The following is a 13,595-nucleotide window of genomic DNA, read 5'->3' on the forward strand; positions in this document are numbered from 1 at the left end:
CATATTCAAAAAATCAGAGGAGCAGAGGAAAAATGTGGTTCAGAAAATAACAAGGGTCCTTCCTCAAACATGTGGTGAAAGTTCCCCCAGAAGCAGAGGATGGAACAATGATGGAAGACACTGCCATCATGGCAGGAGTGTTCAGAATAATCAAGGGTCCAGAGATACATTCTTTGGGAAACCCTTCCAGTACTCCTGAATGGAGGCCTGATTGCTGTTCTCTGGAAGCAATCAGGGGTTGACAATCTTTGCTCCTGAGACACCGGGTAAAAATAAAAAATGACAAATGGGTGCAGAGTATAATATCCAGAGGATACTATATTCCCTTTTTCCATCCACCACCTCAAAGCAAAAAGCTCTTCGATGTTCCACCCAGTCAAAGGAAGCAAGTAGCTGTACAGATACAAAAGCTGCTAGACAAAAGAGTCATCCAAGAAGTCCCGCTGGACCAGAGAGGATCCGGTACTTACTCAAGGTTCTTTTTGGTACCAAAAACGACAGGGGACAGGAGACTAATTTTGGATCTCATCAGACTAAACAAATCATCAGTTCGGTGGAGCAAGTTCCAGATGGTCACAGTTCAGTCTATCCCTCCATTATTGGGAAAGGATGATTGGATGTGCTCAATAGACCTTCAGGATGAGTACTACCATATTCATTCAGAAGTCATTTGCACTTCTGGCTGGGAACCAGTCACTACCAGTTCAGAGTACTGCCATTTGGCCTCACTACAGCCCCCAGAGAGATCATCAAATGTATGGCAGTAGTAGCAGCTCACTTAAGACAGCAAGGATTCTGGGTGTCTCCATATCTAGATGACTGGCTCATCAATGTCCCGACCAGCCATCTACTGCTAGAAGCAAAAGACATGGCTCTTCAAATTTGTTTTTCATTAGGTATTACAGTAAATTACAAAAAGTCAAATCTAGACCCTTCTCAAGAATTGAACTTCAAAGGAGCAAACATAAACACAATTTAAATGGTAGCACATCTTCCATCATCAAGAGTGGTGACCATAAGAGATCAAGTCAGGAAGTCACTAGAAAATTCAAGGATGTCAGCTTGAACAGTACTTCAAACATTGGGTTCTATGGCAGCAGCAATAATACTAGTTCCACTAGCCAGATTCCACATGAGAGTATTACAGTGGCTTCTTGCGGTACAGTGGTCTATTCTTCACTAACCCATGTCAGCCACAATAAAGATTATGAACACTTGCAAGAGGGATCTATCATGGTGGATTCACTTGGAGCAGCTTATTCAAGGTTGCTCCTTTGTCCCCCTGCTCCCCAAAGCCACAGTGACTGTGGATGGTTCCCAGATAGGATGGAGGGAGCACACGTGAATGTCCTGCAGATGAGAGCAGTGCTACTAGTATTGCAAGCCTTTCATAATGCTCTTCCTTGTGGGACAGTTGCGATTCAGTCAGACATGTCTGCAGTCTGGTACATCAGCAAGCAAGGGAGATCCAGATCATATCCCTTATTTTGAGAAGTGGTCAGAGTGTGGCAGTGGGTGATCTCTTTCAACCACTGTCTGACATTAACACACATTCTGGGGAAGTCAAATGAGATAGCGGACAAATTGAGCAGGTCCATCATAATGCCTCATGAGTAATCCCTCAATCAGAAAGTGATGGAAGAGATATTCCACAAGTAGAGGCAGCCTTGCTGCGACCACTTTGCATCCCCTCTAAACAACAAATGCAGCAGCTACTTTGGCCTGATCCTCTCGACCGGAAAGTCTCCAACAGAACCTCTCACTCACAATTGGCCTCTCAGTCTATTATATACCTTTTCCCCAACCCCATTAATTCCCAAATTTCTTCAGAAAGTGAACAGTTTGATGAAAGAAGTAATCCTCAGTGCCCCGTATTGGGCCAGACAAATTTGGTTTCCCTTTCTTTGGCCTAACCTATGGAGGAAACCTTGGATTCTGGATCCAATTTCAGACCTCCTGTTGCACCCAACAGGCATGCCTTATCAGAACATTCTCAGTCTCAAGCTGACAGCTTGGTATCTCCAATTCTGCTGATAGCCAGACAACCTATGCTCTCTTCACCAGTGCACTGTATTCTACTATCCTCCTATAAGCCATCCACATGAAAGTTGCATAACAGTAAATGGAGGAGATTCATACACTGGCCTCAACAAACCAATGTAGATCCTTTCTCATCTCCTATCCACATTATTTTAGAGTTTTTAGTGCAGTTGTTTAATAAGGGGGCAGCTTATTCTACAATAAAAGTGCAGCTAGCTGCAATTTCTAACTTTCACATTGGATTTGATGGTTCCTCCCTCGCTTAACATAAGCTATTCAAAGGTTTCTTGAGATGAACTCTTTTATTTAAGCCCCCTTATAAAGACACTTCACCACCTTGGGACTTAGATTTGATAGTACAGAAAATTATACAACCCCCCTTTGAATTAGTGGCTACCTGTCAACTTAAGTTTCTCTATAGGAAAACCATATTTTTGGTAGCCATCATGTCTGCAAGGAGTATTTCAGAGATTCAGGCCTTATCACCCCCACTGCCATATTTGATCTTTAATAGGTTCATAGGTGTGTACTACGCTAATGGCCCTTTGGCCTTTACAAACCTAGCCCATAGGATTACCCTGGCATCGTGCCATATGACCTTAGTTCCTATTGCCTCTGTCGAGTAAAGCCACTGGAGTGATCCCTGGGGTGAATTTTCTATTTCCCATCCACTCATCAAGATTTCTCTTGAGGAGGGCCAGTGAGGATCTCTGCTTGACATGTATGGGAAGTCAATTCCATAGCATGGGCAGTCTCTGGGCTATGAACCTATCCCTCCAGCATGTTCTATTGATTGTGGTAATGAGGTTGAGGTCTCTGGAGTGTGTGTGGAGAAGGGATTGGGACTTCTTTAGATGTAGCATTTCTAACAGAGCTGGATCAGACATGGCTTTGTAAGTCATGCAGAGATCACCTCTAAGTAGGCGATATGAGACAGAGAATAGTTAGTTTTTTTAGTCCGTCCATATAGGACAAATGTTTAAGGCCTAGGTTCCTCTTTGTGAGGTACGTTTGTGGCCACTCCAGTCCTTGCAGGTGTTTAGTGAGGTACATGCCAAATGAGGCATTGTACTCAATGACTGGCCTAATGAGGGAAGATTAGAGGAGACAATGACCTCTTTCTTCCTGAATGCAAAACCCTCAGTAATGAGATGTGCCACATAGAAGTACTTTCTGACCACAGTGGCAATGTGGTGGTCAAAAGAGAGGTTGCTGTCAACCTGTGTTCCCAGATCTCTTATAATGCCTTCTGCATTCAGTGGACTACCATCTATGTGGTAATTCATGGGAACCATGTTTTTCCCAAAGGGGGTGATGACACATTTTTTTGGCATTGAGCTTAAGGCCATAGTTCTGACACCAGTCATTGGTCTCAGTGATGTCTTTCTGTAGGATGTCAACATCACTCGGGGGAATAATAGCTCCCAACTTGCAATCATCTACAAACTTTGTCAGCCAAAGTCCCTTCATGTTGGCCTGGTCGTCAGAGAACTAGATACCAAACAGGAGAGGACACAGGACTGAATCCTGTGGGACTGCATTTATGACTGGTCATCAGTCTGACTTAGAGTCAGCTACTTTCATACTGTGGGTTCTACCTGTGAGCCAGTTTGCAACCCATTTAGTGATACAGGGGTTGATGCCTAGCTTAGTGAGTTTTTCTATGGTTCCTGAGTGGGGAATGGCATCAAAGGCCTTGGCCAGATCAAGGTAGGCCATAGGAACCACTTGTCTTCATCCACAGCTCTGGTGACTGACTCAAAGAAATTGACCAAGTTGAGCAGGCATGATCTACCCTTCACAAAACCAAACTGTGTGAGATCCAGAGTTTGTAGATTCCCTATATCCTTGTTTATTAGGTCCATGATGATGTGTTCCATAGCTTGGCATATCAGACTTATCAGGCTAATGGGGCAATAGTTCCTAGGGACTGTAGTTGCTCTTCCTTTGTGGAGAGGGATGATTGTAGCAGTGCACCATTTGGTAGAGACAAAGCCTGAGAGGAAGCTGTGATTGGACACACAAGTGAGGGGTCACATCACTCTGTAGTTCATGTAGAACACAGCCAGGGATATTTTCAGGTCCCATAAAAACTGTATTCCTGGCCTTGGACAGTGCTGTTTTAACCTATGCAGCAGTAATACTGGGTGCCTGGTAATCTACTAGTATTGTAACTGATCCCTTGTGGGGGGAGGGTGTAAATTTGGCACTGAAACTGTCAGCCAGTATATTGACAATGTCTGTTGGCAAGGTATAGAAGGTACCATTGTGCAGTAATTCAGAGCAAATCTGGGTATTTCCATGGAGATTCTTTACATAACTATAGAAGGCCTTGTGGTTTTCTTTACCACCTGCTGCAATTCTGTTTTCATAGCTAGCTTTAGAGGATTTGATGAGAGAGCTCAACTTTTTTTGAGGCTGATAAGGGAGTTTTTCCAGTCTTGGGACTTTACCTTATTCCACATCAGTTTACTCCTTCTGTTGTAGAGTTTGTTTATGGCAGGGCACCACCAGATTGGCTTCCTTTTTTTGGAGGAGAACGTCTTGGTTCTGTTGGGTATGGTGAGATCCATGCATTTGTGTACATGTTCGTACAGTGCATTGGTGTTTGATTCGGCTGTCATGCAACTGATCTCCATTTGCATGGGTGCCATGAAGTTAGCCACCTCTGTTTTTAGGAGCCCAAAGTTAGCTTTGAAGAAGTTTTTCATGGTGGTTACCTTTGCAGGGGGGTGGGAGGGATGTGGATGTCCAACGTGATTAGTTTATTGTCGGATCTAACCAGGGAGGAGTTGACTAATGGTGTAGAGCAATGGTCGCCATGTTAGTAATGACTAGGTCAGGGATGTTGCTACCTCTAGTGGGGGTAAGAATGAGCTGGTCCAAGGCATTGGAATTAATGAATTCCAGGAAATGTTGGGCAAGTGTATTGGTATATGAGTAGTTTTCCCAGTTAATAGAGGCGTAGTTGAAGTAGCCCAGTATGAGAGTGTTATGTTGGACCTTAATATTCTCCAAGGTGCTTAGGAACATGGAGTGTGAGTCTTGGGACATGGTTGGGGACCTATAGCAGGCTACGACCTGAATTGCTGTCTTACTCAATGTTAGCTGCACCTGAAGTATCTTAGATGAGTTATGTTGGGCTACTAGTCTGGATCTGTGTGCATTCTTTATGAATATGGAAATGCCACCAGCTTTGGAGCTTGGTTACAAGTTCTGGGGCCGAAAGGTGTGGAATGAGATATAGCCTGGTAGTGCAGGGGTGGTTTCTGCTGCCTTGAACTAGGTCTCTGTTATGGCACAAATACCGATGTTCTCCATTTTAAGGAGTGGTTTGAGTGAGTGCATTTTGAGATTTAGACTTCTAGCGTTGAGCAGCATGACCCTCAGATTTAATTTGTTTGTAGCTGTTATGGTGGTAATTTGGTCTTTGGAACACCACCTAAAAAAAGGCACTATAGGGGTGGCAACAGCCTTGGCCAGTATCCGGAAGCCCAGGGGTGACAGATGTAAGCCATCTCTGGAAAAGCATCGAGATCTGTCAATCATGTCATCCCAGGCAGACAGATACTGGATCCCCTTAGAATGACACCAGAAACTTAGCCAATTGATGAAATCAATCATTTTCTGCTTGTACTGTAGTATCATTCTGGGTGATGATAGGGTGCTGCTAAGGGCTAGGGTAATACCCACCTGGGCTACATAATTCAAGAGCTCCTCCATGTCTTTTTCATGTAGTCCAGGGAGGTATGTCTCAGGTCATTCACGCCCACATGTACAATGACAGAGTCATATTTGTACCTGTTGTTGAGGGACCTGAGTACATGCGTTATGTGGTGGATCCTGCACCTGACAGGCAGCTGACTTCTTCTTATTCAACCTAGTGAGTGGGACATGAGTGTGCCTCACTGTTGAGTCACCCTATGACTAGTATGTTGGGCAAGCTGTTCTGCCATAGGGGCTTTGGTTGAGTGGCACACTGTTTAGGAGAGTTATGTGTCTCATGAATAGTGTTGTGGTGGTTGAGTGCATTTCTGCCTTGGAGATTTCTGCTGTTTGGGTAGATTTTTATTGAGTGCCTCTATGAAGGTGGGTGTGCGATTTATGTTTTTATGTGAAGGCAGTGCTGGTGTGTGTTCCGGAGGAATATGTGTTCCATGTGGTGTGGTGCAAGTGTTGGCCTTCTCCTCTTGACCAGCTATTCCGGTCTTGGCTGGAGAGTGTGTGGCTTCCAATTTGGATATAAGAGCATCTCTCACAAGACTGAGTGTTGGGAGGCAAGAGGACAGGGTTGTCAGTGTACATGAGGCAGTTACTACTTTGCCTCAGGATGCCCAAGTTCATCAGGTTAATAGGAGAATGCACAGGGAACTGACCTTTAGACATGCCTGGAGGGGTGGCCATTGATAATAAGTACTGGAGCTGTTTCTTTGTAGAATGGTTAGTGTTGGTAGCACTTTTGTGTGCTACAATAATTGCTACAAGAAGTCTGGTAAAGTGCTAGACTAACAAGCTAGTAAAAGTGCAGGAAAGGAGAGAACTAGTAGATCTAAGGGAAAAATTGAAGAGCAGACTCTGGCACTGCTCAGAAGCTTACAAACAGTCCTGGATACAGCAAATCTGTATCTGGACCAGACTAGTTACAGGAAAGGTGGGAGACAAGTGCAAATGGGGGGTTTTAACCAGAAAGTTGAAAGAGATGGAAAAACTGCCCAAACAGCCAATAAACTACAATTTCTGGGCCAGAAACCACTCCTCTTGTGGTAGATAGGCTACCTAATGCTTACCACTCCCACTTGATAAGCTAGAAAGCTTCCTTCCAACACAGAAAGGCTTGATGGGCTCAGAAGCTTACATATAGTCCTGGATACAGCAAATCTGTATCTGGACTAGACTAGTTACAGGAAAGGCAGGAAAAGTGCAAATGCAGGCTTTTAAACCAGAAAGTTGGAATATATGGAAACACTGGCTAAATGGCCCAATATACTACACTTTCTGTAGCCAGAAACCACTACTCTTGTGATAGATAGGCTACCTAGTGCTCACCACTCCCATTGATAAGCTAGAAGGCTTCCCTCCAACACAGAAAGGCTTGCGGGGGCTCAGAAGTTTACAAATAGTCCTGGATACAGCAAATCTGTATCTGGACTAGACTAGTTACAGGAAAGGCAGGAGGAAACAAGCTTAGATTTTTTTTTTTAGTAAAGTGGAAAGGGAGAAAGGAGGAGCAGAAGATAATTCAAGGTTAAGAAACTAAGTGGGTTGGCCTTCTCAAATGTTCTTTCTCTATTAGGTAGAATGAGCTAATGACACTAGACTGGGAGGAGTGTCCCAGATCAAATTTACAGTAGGGTCGAGCAACTGCAAAGCCACCAAGTATAAGAACAAGACACCAATAGGGAGGGAAGGTGGGAAACTAAATCAGTTATATGATACACTCCTTGGCAGGAAATCAGAACAAATAAACACAAACAGATGTTTAACAAATGGAGAACATTTCCAGTTAATACCTCACACACAGTAAAACTAGCTAGAAAAGATTTACAAACAGTGTGACAGCAAAAACCTTATTTATCAGGCCCTGTGAGGCAGACAATTTTATTACAACTGTGCAGATTAGTTTATAGCTATAAAATACAATAAAAAAGTATGCAGCAGACAATAAAAGTGCTATAAATAACTAGTAAAAATTAGCAAAAAAACAGGACACTTAATGTTATATATCACAGATCAGAGTTTTGCTCAGTGCCCTTCCTCCGATTAGCTCTGTGTGAAATGGCAAGGTCAGAGTCATTTTGCATGCTAATCCTTCATTCTTACCAAAAATAGTTTCAGAAAATATGATTAACAAATCCATTAATCTGCCAGTTGTCTTCCCAAACTTCACCAATATAGGTGAATTTATGTTACATTTAATAGATGTTCATAGACAACTATGTTTTTACCTTCATAGAACAATGGACATAAGAAAACAGTCAATTATTTGTCTCCTTTCAGAAAATAGATTGGGTCTTCCAGTGACCAAGGTGACTCTGGCTAAATAGATTAATTACTGCATATCTTATAATTTACAAAAGTCAAGGTGTATTTATTTTATTTATTTAATATTTGTTTACTGGGAAAGTCCCACTTGAAACAAAGCCAATTTTCAGTGGAGGCCCGGGGATAAACACTCCAGATGCATATCTTTGTAAACATGGGAGGAAACCGGAGCACCTGGTGGAACCCCACTTGAATGCAGGGAGGACATACAGACTCCACACAGAAGGCACCCCAGCCAAGAACTGAACTAGAGAACCTCTTGCTGTGATGTGACAATGCTACTACTGCACCACTGTGCTGTGTAGAGCTACCAAAACCTGTTCAAGCTCACTCTACTAGAGCAGTGGCCACCTCTTTAGTTTTTCAGTCTAGAATGTCCATGGATGAGATTTGCACAGCAACATGGGTTACTCCTCATACCTTCATTACTCATTACAAGCTAGATTTGATCTCTATAGGTAGAGCCTCCTTTGGTTCAATGGTTCTGAAGAATATCCTTCCATAAGGCCACCCAGAAAAAAAGGTAACTGGGGACTCTGTCCCATATGTGAGGATAAAATGAAAATTGACAACATCAGATAAAATAGTCATGTACTCACCATAACATTCTGTCTGTGTTGCCCATTTTCATTTTCCTCCACAATCCCACCTACCATCCTCATGTTTCCTTTTTTGGTTTCTGGATGAGTGAGTTGAGCTAAATTTGTTTATTGGCTATTGTTCAAGCCAGAAATGGTCTTACCCTTGATTGAGGTAATTTCATATTCTATTATTTTCTGTGATTATAAGCAAACAAGACCTGAGGTGATTAGGAGTGAGGCACTGTGGGTAGGGTAGGGTGCTTGAGAGCTTTTTGGTTGCCATGAGCTGTTGCAATGGCCGAGTCGGATCCGAGGATTTAAATCCAAACCCATATGTGAGGAAAAAATGAAAATGGACAACACAGATGGAACTTTATAGTGAGTACATAACTATTTTATTGTCTGAGATACTGGAGTGATAGTGAATGTATTCCACATAGGTTAAAAACAAATGGATAGAAAACGAATTTATCCAAAAAAAAAAATTGCACAAACTACTGAAAGAATACAACTGAAAGAATACAGCAAGGATATGTGTGGAGGATTGAAACAGAAACAATATCTAAACATAACTGACAAATATAAAACCAGCAATGAGGAAAAGAATATCTGTTTACAGTAGGAAGATCATGAGACAAGGGGTGAATTTACAGGATATCAGCTGCAATACCTGGATATGCTGTATCAGCTGTAGTCTTATGTTGTAAACATTTTTATGTATGTGCTGTCATTAGCAGATTTTGTTGCTTAATCGACTTAAAATTCATCTATGCTGTAGCTGTACTCAGTAAATACATATTTGCAATCAAAACACAAGTCATATTAATTCATGTTTGCTTTGTTGAAATGCATGCCATCCAGATGATGATGGCTGTTAGATGTAAGAAAATGCTTAATGCTGCACAAAGGATTTTGTTAATTTCCTCACATAAGAAGCGACTGGTTGCAGATTAGAGACACGGTATGTTCTGGACTATCAATCCAAACTGATCCCTGTGTCATTGGCATGCCATGTATATCTCAATAGCAGAAATAATAGCTATGGAGGGTTGTGCAACCAGGAAAGTATGAAGCTGTCAGTTTGGAAATGCTGTCATGCCACAGACAGGCTGGTATGACATCTGCTACCCACCATCTTACATTAACTGCGGAAAATTCAGAAAATGGATAGTATTGCAAGAAAAGAAAGGTCTTACACTACATTTATGCTATATAGTAGGAGTATATTGCTCACACAATACCAAAACTAGATTTAACTTTGTAAATATGCTTGAATTCACTCAATTGCAAAAGGTTATGCCTTGAAGAAAGAGTGATTCAGTATAGTTTACTTCACAATGTCACAATGGAGTGAACATATTTGAAAGGTACGAGAGATGTAAGTGCTGAAGCCTGAAAACTGTGATGTGTGTGGATTATGATCACATTGATAGTGTACTTTCAGTGTAACTGCAGAACAAAGGCAGGAAAGCTGTGCCTATAAAATGAAGAGTACTGGGGAAATAGCAACAAGAGTGGAGGTGGGAGGAGCTTGTCACTGAAGAACTTGCTGTACTTGGTACTGAAGCACAGTAAGGGTGGTGTAACAAGAAAAAGTTCTATTTTTCACAGATAGTCAACAGTGTCTGGGGTGGTTTGACTGGGAGAACACTGCATGTGTCTGTATTAGGGGGAATAGAGAGCCTGGGGCATGGAGATAAGAGAGGAGTGCATGTGCTAGATGCATGTTACTGTACTAGGTGGCCTGGCTCCCTTTTCAAACTAGCTGTGCTAATCAGCCCATTGAGAATTCTTTTATTTCTATGTCAGTAATATAAATATATTCATATAAATGTATGCAGCATGCAACACAGTCCTTGACAAAACCCTCTTATGTACTTTTTTGAGAAGAGGCATTATAAAGAATTCTTTAAGAATTGCAGGAACTGCTTTGAATTCCTTCCTTATATCAGTCATATATTATTGAAGATCTGTAAATCTTCTAATATCCTACTACTGGCTGATTTGATTCCATTTTCTATACTGCTAAAACAATAGACCCATATGTTTCCATTAATGTACCAAATACCCAGAGCAGTATCAGACTGATCCATGCCAATGATAATGCTGTTTGAAGTCTGTCCTGACCTAAAATCCACTTTCAATTTTTCCATCCTGATCACTTCTAGTAATATATTAAATGTACACTATACCTCACATTTGTAAAATCTCTTGATGTCTGCAAATGACATTAAACATCTTGTGGAATCTTTACCACAGCATTCATGGTTTATTTGAGACAAACATACATTCACATTTCACCACTGCCACAGCAGCTCTCTGATTTATTTCATTTTATGTATACAGACATCTACTACAATGCACTCAGGCCGGAAATTCAGAGAATATTTTCTTCACTAATGAAGCTGGTCAACTGCAAAATATCTTCACAGGATACATATGTTCCAGAAGACAAAAGAGAGCAATTTAAACGGAGTGTCAGAAATGTATTCACCACACTAACTGTTCATCTTCCACAGGGGTAAGAAAAATAATGATAATTATAGAACAAGGTACACGACTTATGTGAGTTGTCCAGGAAAAAAATAATGTTACTGGTTTTCCTGCCTACAGAGACAGCATATTATCTGTACTGTATATGGTAGAATCATTACCGTGCACAATAATTACTTCTTCACTTGCCAAAAGCCATCTACTTGATCCGATTGTTTTGTGCAGTAATGTGGATAAAGTTTTTGGTGTTGTGCAAGAAATAAAAGTGCATTAGAGGAACACTGAAGATAATCCTCTCACTGTAAAGAAAGTGCTGATGTTACTGCTCATAAGTTATTTGCATATCTGATACGGAACACCTGAACAAAACAGCATGTTTGTAAAAGACGCTTTGTTTAGTGGTAGTCATGAATTAATAACTTTAATTTTCAGAACTTCAGCTTGACTTCTCTATTAGCAGCCCAAAACACAACATCTCTCAATAACACGTTCACAGTTTTGATTTATTTTTGTCTTATTTCATTATCCAACTTTATTATTATTTGTTTTGTAATGCGGACAGTACATGCAGACTACTGTTTTATAATTCATGCAAGTATTACAGACTAATGATATTTCCTGTTGCCATATCACTGAATCAGACTCCCTTCAGCTGTATGCCTGTCAATGTCACAAACATGAATTAAAATGATATAATGGATTCTATTTCAAGCACAAGACTGAATCAGATAACATCATAATAATAACTAAATATCCATACTTAGATAAAGTTATATGTTATCTGCCTCTGTAATTGGGTTGCACTTTAAATGAGACATCCTACTGAGGAGCTAATCATTCGGTGAACATGTTGGCAGTTAAATATAATCCCATAGAAAGCCCCATGGGTATGTATGGAGTACGCAGACATCTCTCAGTCCTATTTTTACTTAAGTTCTAATTAACAGATATAAAGAGATCTCTTGCTTTCAGTAAATTGGAAAGCACTTAACTGATTGCGTAAGAGAGAAGTGGTTAAGGCAACGGCAGTAAGAATATTGATTGATTGTCTAGTTATAATAAAACAATGGAATAATAACACAGGGCAGCTTGACTATGTTTTGTAAAGTTAATGTTTGTGATATGGGGCATATGGGAAAGAAACAGTTTTGTAAAATAACAGTGCCTTTCTGACATGATAACCGGGACAAAAGTTAAGTACTTCATTGGATGACTTTCTGTTTGGATCTTTGTTGCATAAGATGGATTTTTGAGAAGGTTAAATGAGAAATTGTTTTACTGTAGATTAGCCAATGCGCATTACTTCCTGGAGTAACTGTAAGACAGATCTGACCTATAGACTTTATATTTCAGCTGTATATAATAATGGGTCATCTCATACTCCACGCGGGAAGACAGATACAGATGTGCCACAAAATACAACGGTCCTGAGCTCCGAATTAGGTCATTTTCTCTGTAACTTGATAAGGAAATGCTATTTATTCTAAATGCATGGTCAGTTCCAACACTTGTTATTTTTTGTTCTTTTCTTTAATTTGTTTTATGAAATTTTTGCAGAGGAATGTCTGTCCCCTGAAGTATATACTTTAACAAGCTAAGTACTCAGCTAAAGTATAAACTGACAGTGTATTCAGGCTAATACCTGTTTAACAAAACTAATGATGATTATAACTAAAAATGATAGGAAACTCTAAAGTAGTAAGTGTTCTTGTTATGCTAGCACTGCCTTGAGCCAAAATGCTACTCAAGAATGCAAGAATTATGTTATATAGGGACATCATTTACAACATCAGAATCATTAGTCAAAGCCCTGAAGGTCTGTATGTCAGCTGTGATTTAATAGAACAGATGTCACTGTCATGTAGAGCTTGATCTGTATATAATCTAGTCTGTCTCAGACTTTTTTATATTCTACCTTTGCATTACATTTCCTTCATTTTTGTGTACTTTTCAAACCTAAGCACTTAAAATAAGATCAGTGGCTATAAGTTTTCTTTTTCCCTCCCCTCCTTTTGTTTGCCCTCCAGCTGACTGTAAGCTACTCTGTCCACCATTTGTATTATTAGTGTCTCTGGTAATATCCATCAGGGTAGAGGCTGGATTAGTCGGGAGGATGGAGGTGGAGCAGATCAGCCATCAGCATCATATATGCTGTCGTAAATGGCAGGGAAATCCTTTGTATGCCCTATGTGAGGGAAGTTAGCAACATCATGTGCATCACTACATGTAACATCACTTACCTCTACCCCGTTATTTCTGAAATCCAATCAGCAGTCTATTGTGGGATTACAGTGCCATCCCCATCACTGTTGATAGGTTGTGTTATGTTTCAGGCAGAAGCCCCATGCTCCCCTACAGGATGGGTGAGTTGGCAGGGCTGCTACTTCCCAAACCCCACCCCGCTCATCTAGCATCTGAGCCACTAGTCAAGCTCGGGTC

At 40.9% G+C, this 13,595-nt stretch overlaps 1 long non-coding RNA gene across 1 annotated transcript in view; it reads left to right on the plus strand.

Annotated features, from left to right (window-relative positions):
• Positions 1 to 13,595, plus strand: part of LOC122793764 — a 156,590-nt gene that overhangs the window by 91,072 nt on the left and 51,923 nt on the right. The window contains exon 2 of the long non-coding RNA XR_006363531.1: positions 11,010 to 11,184. This is a non-coding gene — a long non-coding RNA (uncharacterized LOC122793764). The remainder of the gene's footprint in view (positions 1 to 11,009; positions 11,185 to 13,595) is intronic.

The sequence above is a fragment of the Protopterus annectens genome, chromosome 2.part0 (assembly GCF_019279795.1).
Source record: "Protopterus annectens isolate FY-2018-M chromosome 2.part0, PAN1.0, whole genome shotgun sequence".
In the NCBI taxonomy this organism is placed as follows: Eukaryota; Metazoa; Chordata; order Ceratodontiformes; family Protopteridae; genus Protopterus; species Protopterus annectens.